The sequence below is a fragment of the Sinohyriopsis cumingii genome, unplaced genomic scaffold, assembly GCF_028554795.1.
Source record: "Sinohyriopsis cumingii isolate HCF-2022 unplaced genomic scaffold, ASM2855479v2 utg000426l, whole genome shotgun sequence".
Taxonomy (NCBI): Eukaryota; Metazoa; Mollusca; class Bivalvia; order Unionida; family Unionidae; genus Sinohyriopsis; species Sinohyriopsis cumingii.
The window spans coordinates 10,209,840-10,223,061 of NW_028315897.1; the positions used below are offsets into that span (position 1 = coordinate 10,209,840).

The following is a 13,222-nucleotide window of genomic DNA, read 5'->3' on the forward strand; positions in this document are numbered from 1 at the left end:
TAGCATATTATTCATCATCTGTTGTGAAATATTTTAAAGTTTTAAATAATTTAACATGGTCTTTTGTATGGACTTCTTGTCTTATATTGAAGCATAATGTTTAGTCTAGTATCGTCGAGACGAATTATTTTTACGTCATGAAAGTTAAACGACTGCTTTATATAATACCTTCATAATGGATGCGTTATTTTTTCACATGATCAAGCGACACACCATTTAAAGTTTGATATAATGGAGTTTTAGCTGAATGTTGCTCCGTTGATTTCGATATAGCGAAAAGATATATAAACTGTGTGTGAAAACACGACTGATTTTTATCAACATGGTTGGATATAAAGCAAAATGACTTCAAATGAATGACCGTAATTTTATTGCAGTGCATGATTTGCAATAAAGACATGGATACTAGACAGGTATGTACATAGGTAGATAGTATGATTTGTTTGATGACCAGGTCTATTATATAATATTTTTAATCTACATATTCCATTATCTGTCTATTCTCATATCCGTCATGGTCTCTGTCTCGCATCCTGACGGATAATCGACGTTCCACTGTATTATACTTCTCAAGATTCCACTTTTCACACTAAAATTGCGAAAGTTGTTTGGTTTCATAAACAGTAGTAACGATTTACGTTTTAACCAGCACTGGCTTAAGGTGTAAGAGTTGAAGAATAAAGATTCGCTTTGAACCATTATCTGCACAGGGAAGTCAAGAACGACAAGATATATAACAACAGCGATATAACAAAATATATGTGGGTTATGCTAACGAAAAGTAACAAATAGTATATTTTCCTTTTTTTATTTTGTGTTCTCCATGGTTGTTGATGTCCATTCTTACAATCTGGCATAATATAATGCTATTTATTGGTAATTGCAAGCTTAGCATAAGAAGAATATTATAGTAAAATAGTTGTACAGACGTCCTTAAAATACAGTCTGTTAGAGGAATTATGCGCATTGAAACATGTTAAATAATTTAAATTTATAATTTGTAGAACTGAATGCATAATTACATCATATAATGTCAGAACAGAAACACCAGAAGTCTCTTTACTTGATTATAGTATGTGCCATTATAGACTAGGCTGCATGTATGACATTTGAAAATATTGGCACGGGAGAATCTAGGAAATCACAAGCATAGTGAAATTATCAAATGCTATATAGGGTTAAAATACCCATCTCATCAGGTGGAAATATGATTAAGTCAAGTTCATTGCTTGAGATGGACTGTGCGACCCATTCTGCATACTGTAGTCTTATTTCGTGTAGGCACACTATTACCCATGCAAAGTCTCATACTATGTTCTATAGAGAAATTCATATACGTAGGTTCGGTGTCTTAAATTGGGCAATATTTAAATCATAGCCAATATCAACCAGCGAGTGAGAATATATCACGAATACTTTACAAGATCATAGTCTAGCAGTAAGAGGACAACACTATACATTTAATTTTAACAAGGATATTTTTCCCATCTTGAACTCGTTCTAACACCATGAGTTGTTGTCCTTCCATATATATATATATATATATATATATATATATATATATATATATATATATCATACGTGCATGTATGCATCGATCTGATGTAGTATTATACATTTTCTTTGACATGATAAGTACATTTATCCCTTTATCACATTTCATTCGTTTCCTTTAAACCTATCAGAAGAATATATATATATATATATATATATATATATATATATATATATATATATATATATATATATATATATACAAAACACTTTGCTTGTCTCTCAGTTTAAAAACTCGGTTACATTGTGCTTTTAGTCTTAATTACAGATCACATATAATGCATCATTACATTAAGAATCGTTATAAAAGTAAAAATATGCTATCAGTTCCAATATCTTCTGGCAACTCACCCCTGAATCAAGGTATTGTTCAGGTGTTTTGTTTATGACTTCTTATACTGCAAATGCCACAAAGAAACATAGCATACTTTCAATACATTAAAACTGCAGCGTTGATAAAATGGTCAGCATATAAATCATATAATACACAACAAAACGATACTCCAAAAGAAAAGTAGCAACACAAAGTAAAGAACGTGTGCTCGAAAAACACATATCATCAGTCTCAACTCGCTGAAGAACTTGTGCTCGAAAGTAATGTTTTCTAGATTACTGGAAGAACATTGCAATAATCTAAAATCGTACAATGCATTATTTCCGATTAATTGTGGATACAGTATGGAATACAGTCAGAACTGACACAGTTGTCCAGTTGCAAAGAGTGGGTTATTAACCTGGTATATTTCAGTATTGAGCAGAGAATTTATAATATATATACATTTTCTACTTTTAGAATATTCTTGCCTTATTTCACGCATATAATAATTTCATATAAACCTTCCAATTATAACGTTTCAAATAATGACAATTTCAAATTAAGTTTATATCAGTTTTCTAAAGTGTTTTCACTTTATCGTTTGCATTTTAAGCCACTACTTTTTGTTGCTTGTTAAAATAAATCTAATTATTCTAAATCTGCCAAACGGTCCTTTAAATCAAGTTTAATCAAAGACAGCTTAATCATTCATATATAACAATTAAACAAACTCTAAAACGTCTATTCCAGACTAAAACAATTTTACATAATGTTATGCTCATGTATACACAATGATGCATATATGGATGGAGCCAGTGTGATAAATGTTGCATTGAAAAAGTTTAGTAAATGATCCAGTATAAGAAACAAATGATAGCTTTCCAGATAAACGGCCTTCTAAAATATGATATAGAATGCCAATCATGCACAACTTTAGCGTCATGAAAATAACTGCGTGCAATGAATGCAGATAGTTATATCAAGCTAGTTTCTCTCACGAGATCTCTTACTGGTCGAACGTTACACTATGCGGCAGTAAAATCTACCATAATTAGTTAACACGTTTGTTGTGTGGTGCTTGGGACAATTACATATATTTTACGTTGACCAGAACGTTCGCTGTATCTTATCTAATGGGTTATTGTCTAAAACATATATTTGACTGGCTCCACTGAAATGATTTTAAAAGTATATATGCGATGACGAAATTTAATAAAATTAAAATTAAAATTAAAATCTTTTAAATTAAAATTAAAATTATTTTATAAAATTATATTTTAAATATAAATATTGTCAAATTCAAAATTACAAGGTTGCTATCCTATAATTTTCATTTCAATAAAAATACATATTTTCAACACAATCAAACCCCTAATTAATAACACAACAAAAACATCTTGAAGAAAAATTCATGATGAACAATTTTAACTTCATGACTCATTGCTTTCTTTATATAGCAAGAATAGTTTTGTTTGCAAATAATCCAGTCTCTGTTGTCATACTCTGTTCACTCGCATGCACTGATCCTCCCGTCAGCTTGAAAATAAAGAGGTTAAATAATTCAGATTAAGCCAAGCATTCCTGTTTAAAGTGTTAATAAACTTGTATCTATATAAATAACATAAACCTTTTGAAAAATTACTACCTTGGATAGTATTAGCTTATATAACCGTTGCAATGCTACTTCGTACTTTTGAAAGGTATATGATGATATAGGCCAGGGTCAAAATACCTCATAGCTTATTGCAGTCTAGTAGAACAGGTTTAGCTTATTGTATTATAGTAGAACAGGTTTATCACATACCATGGTGACATTTGGGAAGCTAGTGGACTTGCATTAAATTTTACGTTGTCTACTCTAGGAATATTTATGAGTGGGCTGTTTAATAATGTTGTATTTGCTACGCAGACGAATTTATTGGCCTTTCAGCTTCCTCACAATCGTGCATAATAACAACGCTTTGAAAATCAACACACCTTGCCTATATTCTAAGTCAGATATATGACAATAGATTAATTCATTTCTCTGATAATTTTTTATATTTTTTATTCCGTCCAATGACCCAGCTAGTTTATTTGTTTTGATGAACATTTTACAATCTATGCTTGCAATTAGGGAAGAAAGCTATATATATTCATTTATTTCGCCAGAGATTTCGAGGCATTTATGTAATACATTTCATTACAGTTAACACGGGTAATGACTGCAAGGACCTAACGTATTTTTACTTTAGCAACAATAAAATGCTTAGTTTAGAAATGGAATAAATGTATGTAAGCAGTAATGCATTTGCTGGCTATTTAAATTCATATGATATGAATATCTGTATGTTATCGACATCGCATAAACTAGTGTTATACAAAAAGTAGACTAATTTGATCACTCTTAAATAAATGCATATATATTGCATCTACATATATAATCTTATTACATTATTATGTCAGCCCTTTAATGCATAATATCTATGTATGTTCAGTCCTACAAACAACTGTAGTACCATTAGGTTTTCACCCTTTCATTTGCTAGCACCACACTGGCATTTAAAACCTGGAAAGTCGTGATATACAGGAAGCCATCCTTGACACTTCGAACACTGAAACATAAATGGGGAAAGTGCTGGAATACAACTATAAAACAGTTTGCAAAATAAAATTCAACTGGGCTCCATATTGTAGTATTCCCTACTGCCATTCATATTTATAGGTTACTGCATTTGTATGGGAAAATATGAACGAGTTTTTCGGTTGCAAATATTGCACGACCTTGGGAGTGAAGTATATCCATCTGAAAAAACGAATGCATATCTTTCTGTACAAATGCAGTAACCTTTTTATTATATGTTCATTTTGTTATTACACCTAAGGCCTAATTATATAAGCAAAAATATACTACTTGAAACAAAGTAACTTAATGTATGCCGTATTCCAAACTATATACACAAGCGCAGATTCATCATTACACAACAACAACAATGTTAATGCGCACATAACTCCGCCCAGATAAACTTAAACTTAGTCGCGCGCTAGGTATAACTTTCGAATGTTAATTTCGTTTTGGTCTAATTAAAATTGAATTTTGGAGTCATATTGTGAGTGAACGCGCATGGCAACAACTTTTCCTTTTATCTGAATTGAATATATTTCGGTATTTATGTCGATCGTACGAAACTTCCTGATTATGGACTCGATTTATATATGCCAATTATACATATATTACATCGGATTTCAACAGTATGTTGACATCTGCAAGTGTATTTCTCTTTGAAATCATAATGTGGGAAAATATGTTTTTCAGCTGCAATTATCTAAAAGACGCTATGGAATATAATGCTTATTTCATTTTGAGTGCAGTAAGGAAGACGTAATTGCACTTGGAATATATTTGAGTTTACAGTAAAATTTCCAAATGTGTAACCCAGCTTGAGAACACATGATATGGCTCATGTTATTCGGATTTGCAGAAATAAGAAATTACACTTTGACGAAATGCAGGATGCAAAACTGTAATTATATGATTTGCCATTCTTATTATCAGTTAAAGAAAACAGTTTAAACCTTGTCACTTGCATGTTATTTGTAAGAACCCTGTCTGGCGTCTATAGCTAGCCAGAATCCAAACATTGTTTCAAAACAAATTTAACGCGGAATGTGGCAAAGCAGCTGGTATTTGGCAGTCCACGAAACATCAGCTTTAGTTCAATCAAAAACAAATTTAATCAACCAAAACATAAAGCGCCTATTATGCGGGTGTATATTTGTTTACAAAGTAGTTCCTAGTACACTATTGGGCAAACGTGAGTGCAACATGTAGTGCACTTGAGTGCAGTATCGTAAAACACTGACCGATTATGACAATGTAAAGTTAAAGTGAAAAAAATGAGCATATAAAAAATCGTATTTCCCTAAGCAGGCTCGATTCACATTATAAACCGTATGCATCTAACTATATAACTAGCTATTAATCTGACTTAAAAATCTGTTCCAAAACTAATCTCTAGAACTGAAATACTCTCAATTTCGTAAAGCGATTGCCTCATTAATGTTATTAAGGCCAAGTTGTAACTTGATAGCAAATAGGGTTTATACAAAGATAATTCAAACCATAAGAAAAATTAAAAGTTTGCTAATATTATTCATCGTCAACGGCGTCAAATGGAAGTATCATGTCGCCATCATAGAAAAGTATATTTATATAATGTTTTAGCAGCGAATATGGAACGTATGCATTTAAATGACTGTACATAAGTTAGTTCTATTTCACCATATGAAATGAGCAAGTTTAGATAGCAGCAAGTGGTGAGAAAAACATGCACTAAAATGAGGTAAGCATACGGACAATCGATACCAAGGACATCTTTACATATTTAATTAATTCCAGAATAAACATGTATCAATAACTTCATTGTGCTGACAAATCCGATTAATCTAAGAAAAATACATTTAGGTGACATAATTGGGATACAATATTGTATCTACTCTTTGGCTGTAAACTAAATAACGAAAAGAAGCGAAACTAACATGTGCAGTAAAATAAACAAATAATTTATATATCAAAGCAAACGAAAAATAACAAAAATGTTTAATTTATAATATTATAAATTAAATTCAAAAACATCGCAAATCATTAGCTCAAAAAACATATTGACTACTCCGAATGAATTCCAATATTTAATATACCGATGTCCCAGTAGCTTTGAATGTACGGACGTACTATTAGTATTTAGGCATCACAATGGCATACTCCAGAATTATGTTGAATGAATTCACAAATAATCCCATAATAATGTTTCAGTCATAAAAATATCCACGAGCAGTTTGCAATTACATTAATTAACATAAATATATGACTACTTTTTAATTGTTTCTGAATATAACTAAAAACTCTGATCATATATTCCTAATGAATTATATTAAAATTGGAATATAGACTTTCTCTTACAAAACCTATATATACTAATTTCACCTTACCAATTATGTGGGTCATTTAAAATTCCATTAAATTCATAAACAAGTCAGATGTTGAAGTTAAATTTGAATAAACGTCCATATTGCCAATTATGATCGTCACAAAATCAGGAAAGCAAAATATGATAATAGTCAGGTAGGTCAAATTTATATCATCAATCAAGGACAATGGTCATGCAAATAATGTTAATTAAATATTCATCACAATTATGTTTGTAACTATGACAATAACTCAGAAATATTTCAGTCATACTTTCAGTTAATGTCTCCAATGTATTGTCATTTTATCATGTTTAAAAATCAAAACAAAATGATGTTTAATACTGATGTTAAAATGCAGGTATGTATTATTAACGAAATTAGAAAACAAATCAAAGCTCAATGTATATGTTAAACAATAATTAAAGTTAATATAATTTCAATCTCTTGCTAATTTCAATTCAACAAAACCATAGGAATGACCATATCCATATAATATCGCTGGCAGCATTACTCACCTTGTTTAACGAATGATACGCTTATGACGAACACTTCATATAAACAGTCGGCCGTAACTCGTTATGAAATTCTATCTTGCCATACACTATGATACAAAATAATATTTTGTTATCAAAACTAATTTTTGGCGGTGAAAGAGAAACTCATGTCATAACTGAATTATGTCGAAGTACTCAATCGACGGTGATTATAATTAAGCCCGGATAATGGGGAGATGGAATTATGCATATAAATATTATCGTTATATATTGCATATAGGCTTATACAAAACAATCAAAGAAAGTTTGAGGGCAATCCCACCAGTTCCTTTAATGTTGAATGATTTCAAAGTTACGGTGCGAGACATAAATGTAAAGATACTGATTAAAATGCAAAAATCCTTCTCGTCAAAAGAAGTAACACTTGACTACTGTGTCCTTTTACCGACAACTTACAATTATATCAATGGTTGTTTATAATGAGAATTGGAAGATACAACGTATGTTTCCCGTCCAGCTGATTATCCTATTATTTAAGCTAATTACCATCACATTTGTTCAAATGTGCAAATGTAGGTTCTGCGTGATATCTAGCTTTCACGAATGATATTATACTTCAATATTTTCTTATATATAAACATTTGTCATATGCAGTGAGAACAATACCGTATTAACATGTCACAGCTTGGGTTTTAAAAACAAAATTCTGTTTCAGGCAAAATAATAATTTTAAAATATAGAGCACTTGTGCACTTTTGATTGTAGTTCACTATTTCCATTCCTGTAATTGTTCAAAAAGAACTAATGTTTTACAAAGAATGAAGGTAGTTTAATCCATAAGATCAACGTGATCTTAATAGTAAATACATGAATCTACGAATTTTCATCTTCAGGTGATTATTGACGCAAAAAATGCAGGTATGAATGACATGTATGTATGTATGCATGCATACATGTTATGTATGTATACATGCATGCATGTATACATGTGTGCGTGAGTGCGCGCGTGTGCGTGCGTGCGTGTATGTAGGCATGCATGTATTTAAGTATGTATGTATATATATATGTATGTATGTATGATTGTATGTATGTATGCATGCATGCATGGATGTATAGATGTATGTATGGATGGATGTATTTGTGTTTGTATGTATATACGTGTGTGTGCGTGCGTGCGTGCTTGTGTGTGTGTAGGCGTGCATGTATGTATGTATGTATGTATGTATGTATGTATGTATGTATTTATGCATGTATTTTTTATTTTGTATTGCTTGCTGGTTTTATTTTCTTAGTGACTAAATGTTATGTATTTTTGGACTTGATCTTGTCCCAAATAAAGTTTGTGTTGTACCTGATTATGCTGACTGAATCTGTTTTGATTTTGGTGATCATATAATACATATATAGTATTTGTCCTATGAGTATTGATTAAGTATTTAGATTATTAGTGTAAGCATACTTATCTTAGTCTGAGTCTTGGAATTATCCAGTAGAATAGTATAGTATACCTAATGTTTACCACATTCTTTATTATAATTTTAGAAACAAATTCTATCTTGTAGGCAACCCAGAACTATTTATAATGGAAAATGTCACAAAAAAATATTATTGTTAGAAAATATTAACTGTGGCGTCCGTCAGGTAAAGGGGATATAACTATTGTTTATTTGAAATATTATTCATTCTAATTCATTATTCATTCTAATTCATTATTCATTCTAATTGTAACATATTGAAGCTGAATCATTTGTATTCTTTTGTTTAGTTTTGATTAGGATGTAATGATTTATTCAAAGTAGTATTCGCGGAAAATAGAAAGTGTTCTTCAATAATATTCTTAAGCTGAAACATCATTTTGAAATTATAGTAAATTCAGACAAGAAGTATTGGATAATATTATTATGATTAATCGGACTGTTTGTACATCATCACATTTCAGGCCACTACTGCCTTAGTACATGCAAGACACATAAGCAACTTCTATGGTAGATTTAATTTCTGAAATCACTGGAATTTAATAAGAACTGTTGTTTATTAGGACTACTGATATGATTTTGTTTGGACTATTTCGGATTTAATTGGCAATACAATGTAATTTTTAAATTTTCAATTTGTACACTAGGGAAATACATAATTTGTTATATTTTACAAAAACTTATTGGCTTTCGATCTTTTATATTACCTAGATTAAGACCTTTGAGTCGTAATAATGTATGTATACATGTAAGAAAGTATGTATGTATGTATGTATGTATGCATGCATGCATGCATGCATGCATGCATGCATGTATGTATGTATGTATGTATGTATGTAGTTAGCTAGGTAGGTTGGTCGAGGGTAGATAGGTAGGTATCGATCGATGTGTGCATGCATGTTTGTATTCGTGCAAGTATGTACATGTGCATACATGTATGTAGGTATGGATAAATTAGTAGAGAAATCGTTGGAATGAAGGTTATATTTATCAACACATCTTCCATATCTCATGTTTCTTTTAAAACGACCTTTGAATCGTACGGATTAGTTTGGTCCCATTATTGGGGACATACTATATTATAATGAAACTCAAAATAAGAACCTAGGTACCGTAACTTGAATATGAATTGCCCAAAAGTAATATAATACTCCCAGTGGACATAATTTCCATTCTAAGAGACTTTATCTTTTATTTACTGATTGTACCATGAATACGACACTTTGTATAAGTACGGCGTATCTCTGGGTAAAGCGTCTTCCAAATACATCAGTTAATTCCAGAGATTAAAAGTCACACCCGCAGATAGGTTACTATAAAAACAGTTCACATGGATACATATGTAATTATTCTCTTTGAACTACGTGCTTCATTGGGACTTGATTATTAAAACTAGGACATTTTCTTGTCTTGGCGTAATAATGGTATTATTCATTTCTTTTAAATAACATTTTGGATATATTCTGAGTATATTGACTAATTACTTACTGCTGTACGACGATTATGATTCTCTCACAAATTATAATTTATGCAAAGAATATTATCACTTAAAAAGTTATGATACCATATAAATTATTGTTTTTTTTTATACTGCACCACTGATATCAGTCTCGGATTGAAACTATTGTTCTGGCACTGATTCTGATTGGTCAAATAAAGGTTCCATCAGGATTGTCAACCTATAAAATTCACATATTTGTCCAGTCCTTGGTTGTCACTGCTGATATTTCTATCAATATCCTTTTGAGCATTGAAAATGTGACCGTGATGCATGTAACGATTAATATATTAATGTATTCGATTCAAGCAAGGTCTCTTTGACCATTACGCAGCATTGTGCGATGATATTTGAAGCCGCACAGGAGTCCCATATACCTGGTGATGTCCGACCAGCTTGTAGTTATACTGATGTGCTCGCGCCATACAGAGCTTTGCAGAATTTTGCAAACTATCCTGACAAGAACAGGTACAAGCAACACCAGCACAGTCAAAATGTGTGTAATTCGTCGCACCGCAGGTCCGTCGTTTATGCGTGTAGGCCTCAACTGTGTTGTCGTGGGTATTCTGACCATAAAGGTCTTATATCACTTTGCAAATCAGTATTTGTTTTTAGATCTTTGTTTAACTGGATCGGAATTGTGAATATTCCGTCGTGCTTTTAATTGTCAGCACAAACCTGCATTCTCGTTGCAGTTGCCAGTGATTTGCCTCCAATGTTATTGAACTTTCACGACATCTATACGTTTAGTATGAGACCTGATTCCAATTTCATTACGTTCATCGTTCATACTATGCAGGTGACCTCTCCAGTGTCATAAGTGGTTAGAGCGTCCGCCCCTGGATGCGGAAGGTCACAGATTCGAATCCCGGTTGAGTCATACGAAGGACACATACAAACGGAACTAGCAGCTGTCTCGTTAGGCAGTCCGAATAAGAGGCTAGGATTAGGGTAGAACGGTCTGGAGTCAGGATAATGAGACTGGGTAGGACATAATGATACATGTCTGCGACATGATGCCCCAGTGCTAGACATCCCCATAAACTGCAGCACTGTATATATGGTAGAGATATGAGTGAACCATTTTTAAAGCTATGTTAAAATTCCAAATCAAACAAGTAAGGTCTATGTAGGCAGTTACATGTAATGCCAGGTCGTATTGATCATCATTGTGTTTGCAATCACTTTTATATTAAGAATACCTCATGTTGATGTCAAATGAAAATATATTGATAATTAATCATAATAGAAAAAGGCTAAATTGTTTGAATATCGAGGTCCACATAAACAGACAATACTCTTTCTCTCAAGCACTAATACATTGCGGCTACGGGGAAATATAATCGGGAAGTTTATCATGTATATATTCCCTGACAGATTATTATGTCATTGATGGTTTGTTGTATTGACATGCATGACATTAAAAGCCACAATGAAATCAAAAGGATAAAGTGGTTATCTGCGTTGTTGGATAACTATCGCGTAGAATCAATTCAGTATATATGAACGAAGTCATCGGACAATTTTTGTTTCCGCTAACACGGCCTAGAAATCTGCCGTGGTAATAATTTTAACTTCGATGGCCGCCGTGTGTAGTTTACTATTTGTGTTCAGACCATTTCCGAGTAAGCTTGTACTCGTTGATGTAATAGTAGTGACAGTTTGTTAGCGCCACACTTGACACTGGTTGTTTTCCATATAGCTCCGACAGCAAATTCGATTGGTGAGAATGTGATTCCGTAGCCTCCTGTCAATCACATTGTGGTCAACGATGGTTGCCATGATGAGTCCAAGATGAGCACCGCTACGGCAGACTTGCGTTATAATTTGGCTTGTACAACAGTAGCCTTCGTGATTTAATCTCGCAACATTTGGTCTGCTTCGGTTATTCTTCGCGTCGGTAAACTTGAGGGTCTTTCATAATTATTTTATTATTAATGTCATCAGGAAGGTTAGTTGCTCGACACGCAGACTATGCCTAGATGCATCGTGCCTGGGTCCAAGAAACACATGCACTCCCAGCCAAACATTTTTCTTTACTGGCCCAACTGCCATGCAATAATGCAAAATATCTTGCTAGGTAATACTTTTGTTTCCGGCGATTGTACATTGATTACAACCGTGATTGGCACAGTTAATGGTCGGTTTCGAACAACAACTCTTACGCGGAGAGGTGCACAGTTGGTGAATATCATTCGAAGTCTTTCTTTTCCTGTGCGAGTTGGTGTTAGTGGTTCGATAAAATAGACATTTATTTTAATATCGTTTCATGTGTCAGTGAGTTTCACTGTTTCATTGTAACAATAATTATGCGTTTTCTAGCTTGCTGGCGATGTAACAGACACCAGGTGTTTTCACCGGCAACATCGATGCCTCTAGGTCGTTCTTGAGTTAGTATTGGAACAGCAGTATTATCCCAATTATCAGTTTGTGTGTGGCCCTCATAGAGGGAATTATTGATAGTATACTAGGATGTGTTTACCCCGACTTCACTCACATATTTGTCAACAGTGAGGTGCAAAATCAAAATCAGTATTAGTATGATCTTCTCGCTTATCCCTCTTTCATCGTCGTCCGGAAGAAATGGTGCAAACGTCTCATCCGCTATTTATAACGCTAGCGGTTTTCTTATACAAATTCCAAACACTGTTAATTGTATGTCATTCTCATCAATTATTCCTTCTATCCGTATTCTACAAAACTTGTTAATCTTGCACTGTGCTTGTAATTGCTCGACTGCATGAATATTAAGACCGCTCCATCGATCGTAAACGAATATCTAATACATCAGTAATATCAAGGTTCCTTTAGTAACGATTCTAGATTTGCACCACGGGATAACACTCATTGTTTTTTACAGCTCATGATACCAATAATCAAGGTGCACATATTGTGATATATCGAGCGGACTAACAGGATGAAAACTGTACAATTTTGT

General features: G+C 32.7%; 1 long non-coding RNA gene across 1 annotated transcript; it reads right to left on the reverse strand.

Moving 5' to 3' along the window:
* Positions 1-792: 792 nt before the first annotated feature.
* LOC149774169 (uncharacterized) lies at positions 793-7,316 on the reverse strand. Its single transcript, XR_016417007.1, has 2 exons — positions 4,369-7,316; positions 793-3,406 (listed from the first exon to the last, which is right to left on the reverse strand). It is a non-coding gene; the product is annotated as an uncharacterized LOC149774169 (long non-coding RNA).
* Between the last annotated feature and the right edge of the window lie 5,906 nt (positions 7,317-13,222).